Here is a 16,130-nt window from a genome sequence, read left to right on the forward strand (position 1 = left end):
CCTAAATCTTAGGTACCATCCTTTTCCATGGACCAATCACATCCCCTGAGCAAAAATACTGGAAAAGGGGTTTGCATTGGGACAACCCCTTGTCTCTTTTCTCAATGAAATCTTCATTTCTGGTGAATTTTGATGACCGTGCTCTGGATGAGCAGGCTGAAGCTTGGAACAACACATTGTCTTCTTTGTTTGACCAAGTTGCCCCCCTGCATCTTCATCATAAATCTCAATGCTTTAAGCAGCCGTGGTATATTCAGGAGATTAAGTTTCTAAAACAATAGATACATAGGGCTGAATGTTATTGGCATAAATCCAAAATCTCAGCTGACTTTGACGTCTTCAAGACCAAACAGAAGTGTTTTCTTTCATAGCTGCATAGAGTTAAAAAGGAGTGTTTTTTGAAGATAATCAAGTCTTCCTCTAACCTCTCCAAACAACTTCAAGTGTTTTCTATGCTGACTCAGCCTCCCTATTCTAGATCTGACATTTCGGATATTAGTCCTTCAGTATTTATTTTATTTTTATTTTATTTTTGTTACATTTGTCCCCGCGCTTTCCCACTCATGGCAGGCTCAATGCGTCACTCCTTAGGTCAATATTTTTCATCCAAAGTGGCAATGTTGGAATCCCCCCCCCCCCCCCCCACTTTATTAGAATACCACCTCTTGTCTGTTCTCCAGCTATGGTGACAGGGATTTTGCTCTTGAGGGAATGAAATATCCCCTCATTTCAATGCTTTTCTAAAATCTTATTTTCTGTGAATATTCCAATCTTGAATTACTGCTTGCAGCACATAAATTAGTTTCCCACAGTTTTCATCAGGACTAGTTCCAAAAGCCTGGAAGGCAGCAGTGGTTCATTCTTTGCTGAAAAATTCTAAATTAGATCTTTCTGTATCAGTTCATTACCGTTCAGTATCAAATTTAAGTTTTCTTTCCAAGGTGACTAAAAAAGTGATTTATAAACAGCTTCTTTCTCATGCTGAATCCATTCTTATCTTGCATCCCTGTCCATCTGGATTTTGAGCAGGGCACAGCACTGAGATCATTATGTCCTCTTTGCTGAGTAAGATTCGCAGCAGACTCGACAATGGTAAGGTAGCCCTGATTGTTTCATTAGACCTGTCTGCTGCATTCGATCTGGTTAATCATTCTCTCTTCCTGAACAGATTACAGGCCATTGGAATTGGAGGAAAGGGTACTGGGTTGGTTCTCATCCTTTTTAGAGAACCGTTCTTTCCCAGTCCATAAATCTGGTAGTCAGCCACCTATCCAATTTATTGTGGAGTTCCTCAAGGGTCAATTCTCTTTCCCCTATTGTTTATTTTTTTAAAATCTCCTCTCTATTTAGATTCAGTCCTGCAGTATCTCCTCCTATTTATATGCTGATGCACTAATGCCAACACAGCCCATTCACTTTGAATGGGCTGTATCAATATTGACGCTCAGCAGCCACTAGCACAACTTATTAAACAGGGGAGTTAGATTGTGAGCTCACAAGGGATAGAGAAAGTTCCTGTATATAGTATGTAAACTGCTTTGGTTGTACTACAGAAAGGCAACATAACTTATATCCATATCTACCCTGATGGAAGAGATTATTCTGCTCCCCACCAAACTTATTTATTTAAAATATTTATAAACCACTCTATCCAATCATCCTAGGCCTAAACGAAGGTCTATCTAATAAGCACTTATCAATAGAATGCAAACTTTAAGAGGGCTGATAAAAGCTAAAAGAAGAAACCAAAGAGGGAGGCCAAATGCAAGCCATTTGGTCATGGGAGGAGCCAGCATTTGTAGTGCACTGGGCCCCCTGACATGCCAGGACAGCAACCGGGCACCATAGGGGGCCCTGCAGTGGACTTCACAAATTGCTCCCAGGAACATAGCTCCCTTACCTTGTTTGCTGAGCCCCCCAGAACCCACTACCCACAACTGTACACCACTATCATAGCCCTTACGGGTGAAAGGGGGCATCTATATATAGGTACAGTGGGTTTGTGATGGGTTTTGGAGAGCTCGATGTTCCCTCCAGAAATGTAACAGGTAGGGGGGGTATGGGCCTGGGTCCGCTTGTCTGAAGTGCACTGCAGTACCCACTAAAACTGCTCCAGGGACCTGCCTGCGCTGTCGTGGACCTGAGTATGACATCTGAGGCTGGCACGACATATTTTTAAAGATGTTTTTTGAGGGTGGGAGGGGGTTAGTGACCACTGAGGGAGTAACGGGAGGTCATCCCTGATTCTCTACGGTGGTCATGTGGTCATTTTGGGCACCTTTTTGTGCCTTAGTCATAAGAAAAACAGGTCCGGGTGAAAACGTTCAAGTGTTCGTCAAGGACATCCTTGTTTTTTTCGATTATGGGTCAAGGACGTTCAAGTGTTAGGCACACTTAAGTCCCACCTTCGCTACGCCTCCGACATGACCCCTTGAACTTTGGCCGTCCCTGTGACGGACTGCAGTTGGAGACGTCCTAAATCGGGTTTCGATTATACCAATTTGGATGTCCCTGGGAGAAGGACGTCCATCTTCCGGATGTTTTCACCTGGAGGTGTTTTTTTTATGACTAAGGCACAAAAAGGTGCCCAAAATGACCAGATGACCACCAGAGGAAATTGGGGATGACCTCCCGTTACTCACCCAGTGGTCACTAACCCCCTCCCACCCTCAAAAAAAATCTTTAAAAATATGTTGTTCCAGCCTCTATGCCAGCCTCAGATGTCATACTCAGGTCCATGACAGTGCATGATGGTCCCAGGAGCAGTTTTAGTGGGTACTGCAGTGCACTTCAGACAGGCAAATCCAGGCCCATAGCCCCCCTACCTATTACATTTGTGGAGGAAACAGCAAGCTCTCCAAAACCCACCACAAAGCCACTGTACCCACATATAGGTATCCCCCTTCACCCGTAAGGGCTATGGTAGTGGTGTACAGTTGTGGGTAGTGGGTTTTGGGGGACTCAGCACACAAGGTAAGGGAGCTGTGTTCCTGGGAGCATTTTATGAAGTTCACTGCAGTGCCCCCTAGGGTGCTCGTTTGGTGTCCTGGCATGTCAGGGGGACCAGTGCACTAGAAATGCTGGCTCCTCCCATGTCCAAATGGCTTGCATTTGGACGTTTTAGATTTGGACGTGTTTGGTTTCGAAAATCGCCAAAAGTCAAAGACGTCCAAATCTAGGGACGTCCAAATTTAAAGATGTCCTTGGATTTGGATGTCTTTGACGTTATTTTTGAAACAAAAGATGGACGTCTATCTTTTTTCAAAAGTACGGCTTTCCCCGCCCCTGGATTTGGACATTTTACAAAGACGTCCAAATCACAACTTGGACGTTTCTTTCGAAAATGCCCCTCCACATAACTTTCAATATGCTATAAGTTTAGCTTGTAAGTGAGAGACACACCTATGTTCAACCCAGGCTCCACCTCTGTGTATGCCCCCTTTCAAGGATGCATTATACAAATTAAGTGGGTATTTGCAGAATAGCTGCTAGCATATACACAGATATTTGCACACATACCTATAAGTGCTAATATTCTAGACATTTACATGCATACGACTAGATTCTGTAAATGGTGCCCAAATTTTGGGGGGAAAAAATTAATGCTGAGCACTATAGATAGTGCTCCAGGTTGAGTGCTGTTTATAGAATAGTGTGTAGCCCCAGGATCCACGTCCAACTTTGAGTGCAAAGATTTACACAAACTGAAACCTGGTGTAAATCTTTGTGTGTAAATTAGGTGTGCATCCCCTAAATTCTATAATACTGCACAAAAAAAAAAAATATATATATATATATATATAAATTGGATGCTAAACTACATTTTATTATATATTTTAAGATTGTAATTGTTATTATTGATTAGTCATGATCTTTTATGGTTGGTTTGCTGTGCTTGCCTATCAAGTACTGGATTTCCTAGATGTTATTATATGTGTTTTATATGTTTTATTTCTTTTATGTAAACCATTCTGTTTTGCTTTAGCAATAAGTAACAATATAGTAAATAAATAAATGATGATGATAAATTTTATTTTTGTTACATTTGTACCCCATGCTTTCCCACTCATGGCAGGCAACTGAGGGTTAAGTGACTTGCCCAGAGTCACAAAGAGCTGCCTGTGCTGGGAATTGAACTCAGTTCCTGAGGACCAAAGTCCACCACCCTAACCACTAGGCCACTCCTCTCCACTCTTTAGTAAATGCCCCTGACCTGCCCATGCCCCCTTCCTGCCATGGCCACGTCCCCTTTACAGTTGCACACTAAAAGATTTATACATGCATCTTTGTAGAATAATGCTTAGCAAGATACGCACATAAATCCAAATTTTTGCCAATTAACACCAAGAATATATAGCGCCAAATTATTGGTACTGATTTGCTCGTTACTAAATTAAATTGTACGTACAAAATGGTGGGCCATTTCACTAAGCTGCAGTAAAAAGGGCCCTGCGGTAGTGGTGGTGGCCATTTTTGCTGCATGCCAGGGCCCTTTTTTACCGCAGTGGGTAAAAAGCCCCCCAAAAAACACATGGCCATGCAGTAAGCTTGCACTAACCGCATGGCGATGAGTTGGAGGGGCGAACACTTACCACCACCCATTAAGATGGCAGTAAGGGCTCCTGTGCTATCCTGGTGGTAACCAGGCAGCGCGTGCGGAGGTGCCCAATTACCTGCAGGGTAACTCCCTGTGGTATATATATATTTCATGCACTGGAGGTGGAACTACCACTGGTGGCCACATTGGGCTGGTGGTAGTTCCAGGTTGCTACATGGCAACCCTTTAATAAAAGGGTCCCTGAGTGCATGCCCAAATTTGCACCAACAATTTTGAGTGCCATATATAGAATCCGGGAGATATTGCACTCATAAAATGCAGGCACCTAGATTATGGAATTGCCATTTTAGGAGGTAATTTTGCACATGTAAACGCTCTCTTATGAAACTGTTTCACACCTAAAAGTGCATGTGATGCAAGTAGGCACTTAGTTGCACAGTAGGCAGGCAGAAAAACAAAAAAAGGAGTGCTAACATTTACGTCTCTCAAACAGGTGTAATGTCCATGCCATGATTATATTTGCTGTATATGCACAAGTAATATATATATATAAAGTAATATATAAAGTCACATAGCCGGTGGCATCGGCACATGGGTTTGCCACATGCCGAGGCCTTCTTTTGCCACCATCTGATAAAAGGAAAGTTTGGGCAGAGGAAGGAATTGGCCATACAGTAAGTTAAACACTTGCTGCACGGCCATTTCCTGAGGGAGCCCTTCAGTAACCAGGCAGTGTTGTGCACTGCCCAATTATCATCAGGTGCGCCCCACCGCTGGAAAAAAAATTCTGTCATGCAGGAAATGGTGCACAGTGGGAGTGGGAACTACTGCCAGGCTCCCCTGGGATCCCAGTGGTAGAGCTGAATTCATGCATGGCAAGCCCACATTAAGCTTGCCAATGCCTTTGTTAAAGGGCTCCTTAGTCCCCCACATGTTCTTATAACATAGCACTGAAGTGATAGCTTTGTACTCACTTATGGACCCTTTTACTAAAGCATAATGTGAATGAGTGGACACTAGTATTCATTAGGTGCCATGTGGCCTTAAAGTATAAAATGGGACATGCAGCATTTAGAGCACGTTGTCATTAGTGCACACTAAGCTTTAGTAAAAAGGCCCCTTAATCTAAGAGCCCTGATTTTAAAATTCACAATGCTCCTACTGAATGACTTTGCAAGTCCAATACCTGTGTATGAACAATGATAGGAGTTTGATAGACCATTCAATGTTGTTTAAAATATGGTCTTTTTAAATGAGTGGTACTAAGTTCAAATTTTAGGATTAACAAAGGGGGGGGGGGGGGGGGTTGGCCCTTGGTTACAAAACATTGTCAGCAGCACATGAGACTGTTGTTCTGCTGGTGAAAGTCAGATCTGAAATCCTTTTTCCTCCTTTTTTTAAAAATGTTAGTCCTATTTCATTTTTCTCATTAATATAAAACAAGTTATCTTGAATATAAGTATGTCTATTTACAGCTTCAAAAAATGTATCTGCTAAATCTATCTTGGCTCGTCCCATAATGCATATATTTTATGATCTGAGATTTTGTTCTTAAAAATAGCTTCCATCATTTTGCCTAACACTGATATTAATATTTAGATTAATTGTGAAGGCCTTAGCAGTATGGTTTCTTGATTTCGTTGGAGAGAGCAAAGATTTTGTTTTTAAATCATTTCCCAATTAGGCTTCAGACGAGCCTTGAGACAGAGATTGTTTGACAGGACCAACTTGTGTTCTTTAGACTTCTTTCCAAGTTCCAACATTTGATAATATCGATCTTGTTACATTACTCGAATGACTTACATCACTGGGGTTTCTTAGAAGTGAATGGAACTGGTTTCAGTCTTTTCTATCATGCAAAAACAACCAGTATGTGGTAAGGAAATGAAACTGTTCAGTTTTTCTTCTAGTTCTACGTGGCATACCACAAAGCTTAATTATCTGACATTATTTATTCAATCGATATCCATTCCCCTTGAGAAAATTCATCACTTTTAAAATCAAATATTTTATGTATGCTAATGAGTTGCAGTTATATTTTCCTTTGTGTCTTCATTTGTCTTTTCTGGCAGTGAATCTAAAGTGGTCTTGTACTAACTTAAAATTTGGTAACTGCTAAGGTTTGTCTCGGAGGCATTTTCTCCAAATGGATTAGTTTTGCATATACCATGACAGGAATGAACCTCACTCCTGAACGGGAGTATGTGGAGTATGATCTCATTCTCTCAAATTTATTGCATTGTGCCAAAGAGAGCTTCTTTCTGGAGTTCATAAGGCGTAACACGTGTGGAGGGGCATTTTCAATATGACGTCTAAGTCTGACTTTGGATGTTTTGCAAAAAACGTCCAAAATCTGAATTGGAAAGAAGGTCATTTACAAAAAAGAAAAACGTCTATCTTTTGTTTTCAAAAATACTGTTTTTAACAAGGTTTGGTGATTTGGACGTTTTGTTTTTTTGATCCATTTTCAAACAAAAAAACGTTCACATGCAAAATCAAGCATTTGAGATGTAGGAGGAGCCAACATTTTTAGTAGACTGGTCCCCCAGACATCCCAGGAAAGCAATAGGGTACCCTTAGGGGGCATGGCAGTTGACTTCATAAAATGCACCCAGGTACACATCTCACCATTGCTCCTTTATCATGTCTGCTGAGCTTCCCAAAACCCACCCAAAACCCACTATCCTCAACTGTACACCACTACCATAGCCCTTATGGGTGAAGGGGGCACCGTATGTGGGTACAGTGGGTTTCTGGTGAGTTTTTGAGGGCTCACAGTTTCCTCCACAAGTGTAATAGGTAGGGGGAGGTATGGGCATGGGTCCACCTGTCTACAGTGAACTGAACCCACCACTAGAATATTCCAGGGACCATGCTGTTCTAATGGACCTGAGTATAACATCTGAGGTTGGCATACAGGTTGGCAAGTAATGTTTTTAATCACATTTTTTTTGGGGGGGGGGGGGGTGGGAGGGAGTTAGTGACCACTGGGGGAGTAAGGGGAAGTCACCTCTGATTTCCTCCAATGGTCATCTGGTTATGTAGGGCATCATTTTATGCCTTATTCGTTATAAAAACAGGTCTCGCTCAAAATGTCTTAGTGTTAGTCTTGGATGGTTTTGTTCTGTTCCATTATGGCTGAAAAATGTCTGTGTTAGGAACACCCAAATCCCACCCTTAACATACCCCTGACACGCCCCCTTGTGATTTGAATGCACTTCTGACGGACTTCATAGAAAAACGTCTAAAAATTGGTTTTAACAATACCAATTTGGATGTTTTTGTGAGAAAAACATCCAAATGCAGATTAATGCCACTTTTTGGACATTTTTCCCTTTCAAAAATGAGCCCAATATCCAAATTATCCAGGTATGCTTGGAAGTTCTTTTTGATCAAAGGCAGTGTGGAAATTGTTGGGGGCATACCTATAATATCTTCTCAAGTTCTCGAGCAGAAATGTTCAATAGTGTGAGTTGATCACAATTAGCACAGATGCACTTAGTACCTCCTATTGTGACAGGACGCGGTATGTACCTCATGCTAACTGCAGTATCCATGCCCATTCTCTGCCCATGCCCCATCTAGTTCTCACTCTTTAAAAAAATGCACTCAATGCATGAATTAGTGCAGCAGTTAACATATGCTAATTCATGCATTAACTGCTTAATGCTCATTGGTCAAGGGCCCCTAAATGTAATATTAAACAAAATAAGAAATGAATGAAAACATTAGATTCATGACTTACTATGAGAAACTTCTAAAACAGTCCAACCCTCAGCCTGTCAACCTCATTTTTTTGGCACCCAAAAGCTCTGAGTGAAGTCCTCCAATAGGATTCATTTCTCAGCCACGACTGGTCTACCGTGAGCTTGAGGCTTCTGTGGGACACTCACGGCAGGGAAGCAAGTGTCCATTGAGGGTGAGGGGAACAAGAAAGAGTGAAGGTAGGGGAGGGGGTACACATAAGAGAGGGAGAACAATTAATATTTTGCTGTGTTTTTCCTTTCTTCTAATCTCTCCATATTTTTTTGCGTGATTGTACCTGGTTCCACTGGAATTTGTGTGAAGGTGAGTATACATCAGGATTTTCCCCTTTTGGGAGTTGGGATTTGATCTGTGGGGAATTTTCATTTGATCTGTGAAATTACTTTTATTTTTTTTCTCAAGGTATTAGTGTACATATAAGAGAGGGAGAACAGTTTGTGTTTTTTGGGTGAAGAGTAAGAGAGAATGGGTGAAGGTGGGGGGATACATATGAGAGAGAGAGAGCATGGGTGATAGCAGGGGGACACATGGTGACAGCAGGGGGACACATATGAGAGAAAGAGAAAGAATGGGTGAAGGTAGGGACGCATTGAAGAGAAAGAGAGAGCATGAGTGTGCTCAAGTGCACACATGTGTGTCTTGGCCTTCTGAACATTATAAAATATTAAATGTGCCCCCTGATTAAAAAAAAAAACGTTGTACGATCCTGTAATAAAGTATTTACTGCATGTACAAGATGTTTCTGCACATAAAGTGCTCCTGTAAAATTGCATGGGACTTTATATGCATATAATGTAGACATGCCAAAAGATTGTGTTTTGTGGATCATGCGTAGGGGTTCTTGGGTGCCTGGTTTGGCCAGAACAGCAACAAAGTTGCAATGTATGTGCATACTATAATACATGCACACTTGCATTGAGTACATGCATACAGTACATTTACAACTGCATCAGAACATATGTTAATTTATTCAAGAAGGTTTATGGACTCTGGAGGATTGTTCTAGGAGCCAATTTCATAAAGGCACATAAACATCATCAGGCTTATTTTCAAAAGAGAAGGGCGCCCATCTTTCGACACAAATCGGGAGATGGGCATCCTTCTCCCAGGGTCGCCCAAATCAGCATAATCGAAAGCCGATTTTGGGCATCCTCAACTGCTTTCTGTCGTGGGGATGACCAAAGTTCATGGGGGCGTGTTGTAAGCGCAGCGAAGGCGGGACTGGGGCGTGCCTAACACATGGATGTCCTCGACTGATAATGGAAAAAAGAAGGGCGTCCCTGACGAGCATTTGGGCAACTTTACTTGGTCCTTTTTTTGTTACGACCAAGCCTCAAAAAGTGCCCGAACTGACCAGATGACCACCGGAGGAAATCGGGGATGACCTCCCCTTACTCCCCCAGTGGTCACTAACCCCCTCCCACCCTAAAAAAACCTTTTAAAAATATTTTTTGGCAGCCTCTATGCCAGCCTCAAATGTTATACCCAGCTCCATGACAGCAGTATGCAGGTCCTTGGAGCAATTTTAGTGGGTGCAGTGCACTTCAGGCAGGCAGACCCAAGCCCATCCCCCCTACCTGTTACACTCGTGGTGGTAAATGTGAGCCTTTCAAAACCCACCAGAAACCCACTAGGTGCCCCCGTCACCCCTTAGGGCTATGGTAGTGGTGCACAGTTGTGGGTAGTGGGTTTGGGGGGCTTAGCACACAAGGTAAGGGTGCTATGCACCTGGGAGTAATTTATGAAGTCCACTGCAGTGCCCCCTAGGTTGCCCGGTTGGTGTCTTGGCATGTCAGGGGGACCAGTGCACTACGACTGCTGGCTCCTTCCACGAACAAATGGCTTGCATTTGGTCGTTTCTGAGTTGGGCGTCCTCGGTTTCCATTATTGCTGAAAATCTAAAGATGACCATCTGTAAGGGCGACCTAAATTTCGCAATTTGGGCGTCCCCAACCGTATTATTGAAACGAAAGATGGATGCCCATCTTGTTTCAATAATACGTGTTTCCCCTTCCCTTCACCAGGATGTCCGGCGAGGACGTCCTCAGAAAAACTTGGGCGTCCCTTTTGATTATGCCCCTCCAAGTTGCCTTTTTTAAAAATAGGCATAAATAGTTGATATTTTTGAAACGTTTTTAGGAAGCCTGTTATGATTTTTTTCTTTACTTTTTCATAATAAGGATTTATATTCCACCAGTCTTAGATGAGACCCCTTAATTGGCAGTTGATAACATAGGTGTCCTTTCACTAAGCTGTATTAAAAATAGGCCTTAGTACGCTCATAAGCGGGGCTTTCCCACGCGCTAAGGTCTTTTATTTTTACTGTGGCTGTAAAAACCCTGATTTTATATTTTTTCCATTAATGGTTATGCAACATTAGCACATGGCCATTAATAATATTAATAAAAAAAAACAAACAACCCCCCCCCCCCCCCCCAAACACACACACATACACACAAAAGGCCATTTTTACGCCTGCGGTAAAAATTGCCTTAGCTGTAGGAAAAACTTGTGTAAGGATATGCTAAGGCCATTTTGTGCTATAGCTTAGTAAAAGGCCCTCTAAGATTTGCTAGTTGACTGTTACTGCTGTTAACCTGATTTCTTTTGAATGCTTTCAGGTGACCCCATATTGCAAGGTATTCTCACTCTAGTTATAAGTCTTTCTTTCTCTGGATCCTCCATTACATCTGAAGAAGGGATATTTGTGGTCTTAAAAGTTCATATACCACAATGTGTTGATTCTTTAAGAAGTACTCATTTGCTCTAGGGCTCTTGAAGAAAGTAGTAAAGCTCTTAAAATACAATGTATTAAAACATATGAGAGGAAATGTTTAAACAAGGACTGTATTATGTTTTCTTATAGCTTTGTTCAGTGATTTTTCATAAAATATGAGTTACCCATTCTATTTTCAGGCTAGGGTCACAGTTTCATTTGCTCCAATTGGCATGCATATTGTATTAATGAAAAATAAACTGCCATGGAGTGAATGATAAATATACATTCCTTTTCCAGGTGCCTAGCTCCTCACAAAGAAAACTGAACTGCTATTTGCCATCATCTGAGATTCAAATGAATCTAGATCAGCAAAACCAAAAAGGACCAATATGGTGATTCACTAATAGAAGAAGGAGCAACACACATTTTAATAAAGAGTTCATTGTAGGCACTGATACATATTCATGATTCCCTTCTTGCCATGTCTGTCAGACTCGGTGACAGCAGTTCCAAAGGCTCATGGAAAGCCCTGTCAACTGAGAGTCATTCCTGAAGATGTGAAACTATGAGGAGATGTAAAGAATAAAACACCTGCTGGGACTTGAAACTTCAGTCACAAAACAGAGGTCCTGGGAGATTCAGGGAGATACACATAGTGGCAAATGTATAAAGGCTCCAGGAGAATAATACAAGATGACATATTCCCTGCAACTGAAGTTAACATCTGCTGAGATCCCCTGACAAAAGTGAAAGAATTGTTGGCATGGGAACATCTACCAGAGCATTATTTTAGGCTGCATTAATAAGACTCAACACAAGATGAATATTATACAGCAGGAGAATTTGCTAATACAGTATAAACAAGAACTTCAGGATAATCAAATCAGAAAGTCTATCTTAGTTGTTTGTATATGAAGGTATTTTGTTACAAAAATTGACTGCTTTACCTGATGAAACTTTCTATCCCCCCAATTTCATACTAATTTGTAAATATATTCACTCCTCTGGATTGCATACCCAGGTGGTATATAGGCCCTCACTAGCCAGGAAGTATCAAGAGATATCCCCAAGACATCTTATGTACAGGGCCTCTCCAAGCATGTCCTATGCCCTATGCAAAACATCGGCTATGTCCTCCCAAAGGCAGCTCAATGTCTTACTCCCCCCCCCCCCTACAATATCCCAGTATCTCCCCCAACAGTCCTACATCTTCCTTTTGCTTCTTTACCCCCTCTAAACAGTCTAATATCTCCTTTTTCACTGCAGCATGGTAAAAGGACCCCTAAGTTATGGTAAAATATCTAATTGTACCACAAGCTAATTTACTGTGGGAGTCAATAAATTGCAGTAACCTCAGGTTAATAAATTCCATTGTACATAAGTAACACTGTTTGCATTCAACCTTCTGTGATATTTTTCTTTCTGGAAGCATTGGGCACCTACTGTGTAACCTTATGATGGAGAGCCTTCTTAAAGGGATCAGTGAATAAAATAAGGTCCCCAGTCCCTACCCTGAACCACCAAGAAGAGGTCCTCATCCCCAGAAGATTCCTGCCCTCTCTCCCGGGAAGATTAAACCTTAGATAGACTTTTGCATTATTTTAGGGTTTTTTGGTTGTTGTTGTTCTTGTTGGTCCTTAAAGTTGTCCTACAATTAGAAACATAGAAACATGACAGAAGATAAAGGCCATATGACCCATCCAGTCTGCCCATCCTCTGTAACCCCTAACTCTTCCTTTTCCTAAGCGATTCCACATGCTTATTCCATGACTTTTTAAATTCTGGAACAGTCCTCAACTCCACAACCTCCACCGGGAGGCCATTCCATGTCTCCACCACCCTTTCTGTGAAATAGTACTTCCTTAGTTTACTCCTAAGCCTATTCCCACTTAACTTTGTCATATGCCCTCTCATTCCAGAGTTCTCCTTCAGTTGAAAAAGGCTCTCTTTCTGTACATAAATGCCCTTGAGATATTTAAAAGTCTCTATCATGTCTCCTCTCTCTCTCCTCTCTTCCACCATATACATGTTGATTGACAGAAACCTTCCATGCTGTATGCTTGAATAATTTCTAGTGAACCTCTGAACAATCTGATATTCTTTGACTATTGCTTGTAATTGAAGTCAAGGCATGCCCCTTAAAATAAACAAAATATTTATTTGTAACTTTGATCTTCTCAAGGTGACTGATTCTTAAGAGTAGATACAACATGGCACCATAGGTTGTGAGATATATTGGAATACAAAAAATGTTTTTATTTTGAAGCTGAGGAGGTAGTGAAAATGTCAAAAGATTCCACTAGAAGACAGCATTTTATATTTGCATTTTATTAGATTCAGTTGAAATATATTTTGAGCCTCATTTTACACAGAATGTAGAGATCAGATTGGAACAGCAAAAAAAGAAGCACAAATGGGTCTTCAAGACTGGAACAATACAGAGACCTTTAATTAATAGACCCGACATGGGCCATGTTTTGGTGTCAGTATGTCTGTTGGAATCCACTATCATTTAAGGATGAGGTTTGTTTTGTCTTGTTGCCGACCTTTACATCTGGATTAATTTCCTGCATTGGAACAGATATTCAGAATATACTCGCTGCTGCGCTTTTAGAGTTTTTTCATCCTGCTAGCAATGCTATTTGAAGGATCTTGTGGCATTTCTTTGCTTTTGCTGAGACTACTCATTCATGATTGACCCCTGAGGTAGTCATACTGATGCCGAAACATGGCCCATGTTGGGTGTATTAATTAAAGGTCTCTCCATTGTTCCAGTCTTGAAGGCCCATTTGTGCTTCTTCTGTTTTTTTTTTTAGCTGTTTTTGTTTGTGTACTTTTGGACCCTCTCTTTTATTACCTGGAGATCAGATTTGAGACATCTAATTGGGAATTGCACAGTTTTGATGGGGATTTTGAACAGAATATGCAGACTCAGAACCTTAAACATATATATATACTTGCAGGAGTCCATCAGGGGCATCTTTGAAAGAGAAGGGCGCCCATCTTCTGATACAACTTGGGAAATGGGTGTCCTTCTCTCAGGGTCACCCAAATCGGCATAACCAAAAGCCAATTTTGGGCGTCCTCAACTGCAGTCTGTCACGGGGATGACTAAAGTTCATGGGGGCATATCGGAGGCATATCGGAGGCGTAGCGAAGGCGGGACTGGGGCATGATTAAGAGATGGGCGTCCTCGGCCGATAATGGAAAAAAGAAGGGCGTTCCTGACGAGCATTTGGTCGACTTTACTTGGTCCATTTTTTTTCACAACCAAGCCTCAAAAAGGTGCCCAAACTGACCAGATGACCACCGGAGGGAATTGGGGATGACCTCCCCTTACTCCCCCAGTGGTCACCAACCCCCTTCTACCGTAAAAAAAAAAGTTACATTTTTTGCCAGCCTTTATGCCAGCCTCAAGTGTCATACCCAGCTCCATGACAGCAGTATGCAGGTCCCTGGAGCAGTTTTAGTGGGTGCAGTGCACTTCAGGCAGGTGGACCCAGGCCCCCCCTACCTGTTACACTTGTGCTGGTAAATGTGAGCCCTTCAAAACCCACCCAAAACCCACTGTACCCACATGTAGGTACCCCCCTTCACCCTTTACGGCTATGATAGTAGTGTGCAGTTGTGGGGAGTGGGTTTTGGGAGGATTTGGGGGGGGGGGCTCGGCACCCAAGGAAAGGGAGCTATGCACCTGGGAGCAATTTATGAAGTCTACTGCAGTGCCCCCTAGGGTGCCCGGTTGGTGTCCTGGCAAGTCAGAGGGACCAGTGTACTACGAATGCTGGCTCCTCCCACGACCAAATGCCTTGGATTTGGTCGTTTTTGAGATGGGCGTCCTCGGTTTCCATTATCGCCGAAAACCGGGGACAACCATCTCTAAGGTCGACCATCTCAACATTTAGGTCGACCATCTCTAAGGTCAACCTAAATGTTGAGATTTGGGCGTCCCTGACCATATTATCAAAACGAAAGATTGACGCCCATCTTGTTTCGATAATAGCGTTTCCCCCGCCCCTTCGCTGGGACGTCCTTAGATATGGGCGCCCTTAGAGATGGTCATCCCCGTTCGATTATGCCCCTCCATATGTATCTAAAGGAACAGCCACCATTTTCCAAATATACATGCTGAAATAATGAATGGCACTGATCCAGCACTTTTCACTTGGATTTTTTGACACTTCCACATGGAAATGGTGATTTCACAGTTTTCATCTGTAAGTAGTGACATGTCTATGTGCAGCTGCCCCATTGTACAAGTCCTACACATGGAACTGCCGCAAATTCAGTAGTAAGTTTAATTTGGTTTCATTATAGAGGAGAAAATAAAATACATAGGAATAATCAGAATGATTCTTTTATTCCCTCCTGTGAAGCCTTGGCCAAAATGAGCTGGCATGAATATGTTCTCTGATTATATATCTCTATATATATGTATATCTATATATCTCAAATCAATTCTTGTACACCGCTAATATCTCCTTTCCAGGGTTCAGTGTGGTTTACATTCTAGTTGAGACAAAGCCAATAATGTTAGTGTGAGACGTGAACAATTAGAGACCATCGGTGTAATGCATGAGACCAAAAGCATTATAGGAAAGGATAATGGATAATACCAGGAGGTAGAAGTGAATGGATTGTTATGATGCAGTCTTTGGGAAGAGAAAGGATTTTAGCCTCTTCCTGAAGCTAAGGTAGCTTTTTTCTGTTCTGATGATAAAAGGTAAAGAGTTCCATATTTTAACTCCAAGTACAGGGAATAGAGAGCTGAAAATCTTCTGATTTCGAATTCTCTTTTGAAATGGTGATGCTAGCATCAGTTGCTCTTTCAGTCTGTTAGACTGGACCAAGCATAGCGAGGCAGTCTTAGTCAGCAGTTCAGAGGTGAAACCCTGTAAGATTTGAAAAACTAAACAATCAGCTTTGAACCTGAGTTTGTATAGATGAGTTGAAACAATTGTATATCTATTCAATCTGTATATTAGTGGTTAGGGTGGTGGACTCTGGTCCTGGGGAACTGAGGAACTGAGTTTGATTCCCACTCTGGGCAAGTCACTTAACCCTCCATTGCCCCAGGTACAAATAAGT

The sequence above is a fragment of the Microcaecilia unicolor genome, chromosome 1 (genome assembly GCF_901765095.1).
Source record: "Microcaecilia unicolor chromosome 1, aMicUni1.1, whole genome shotgun sequence".
NCBI lineage: Eukaryota > Metazoa > Chordata > Amphibia > Gymnophiona > Siphonopidae > Microcaecilia > Microcaecilia unicolor.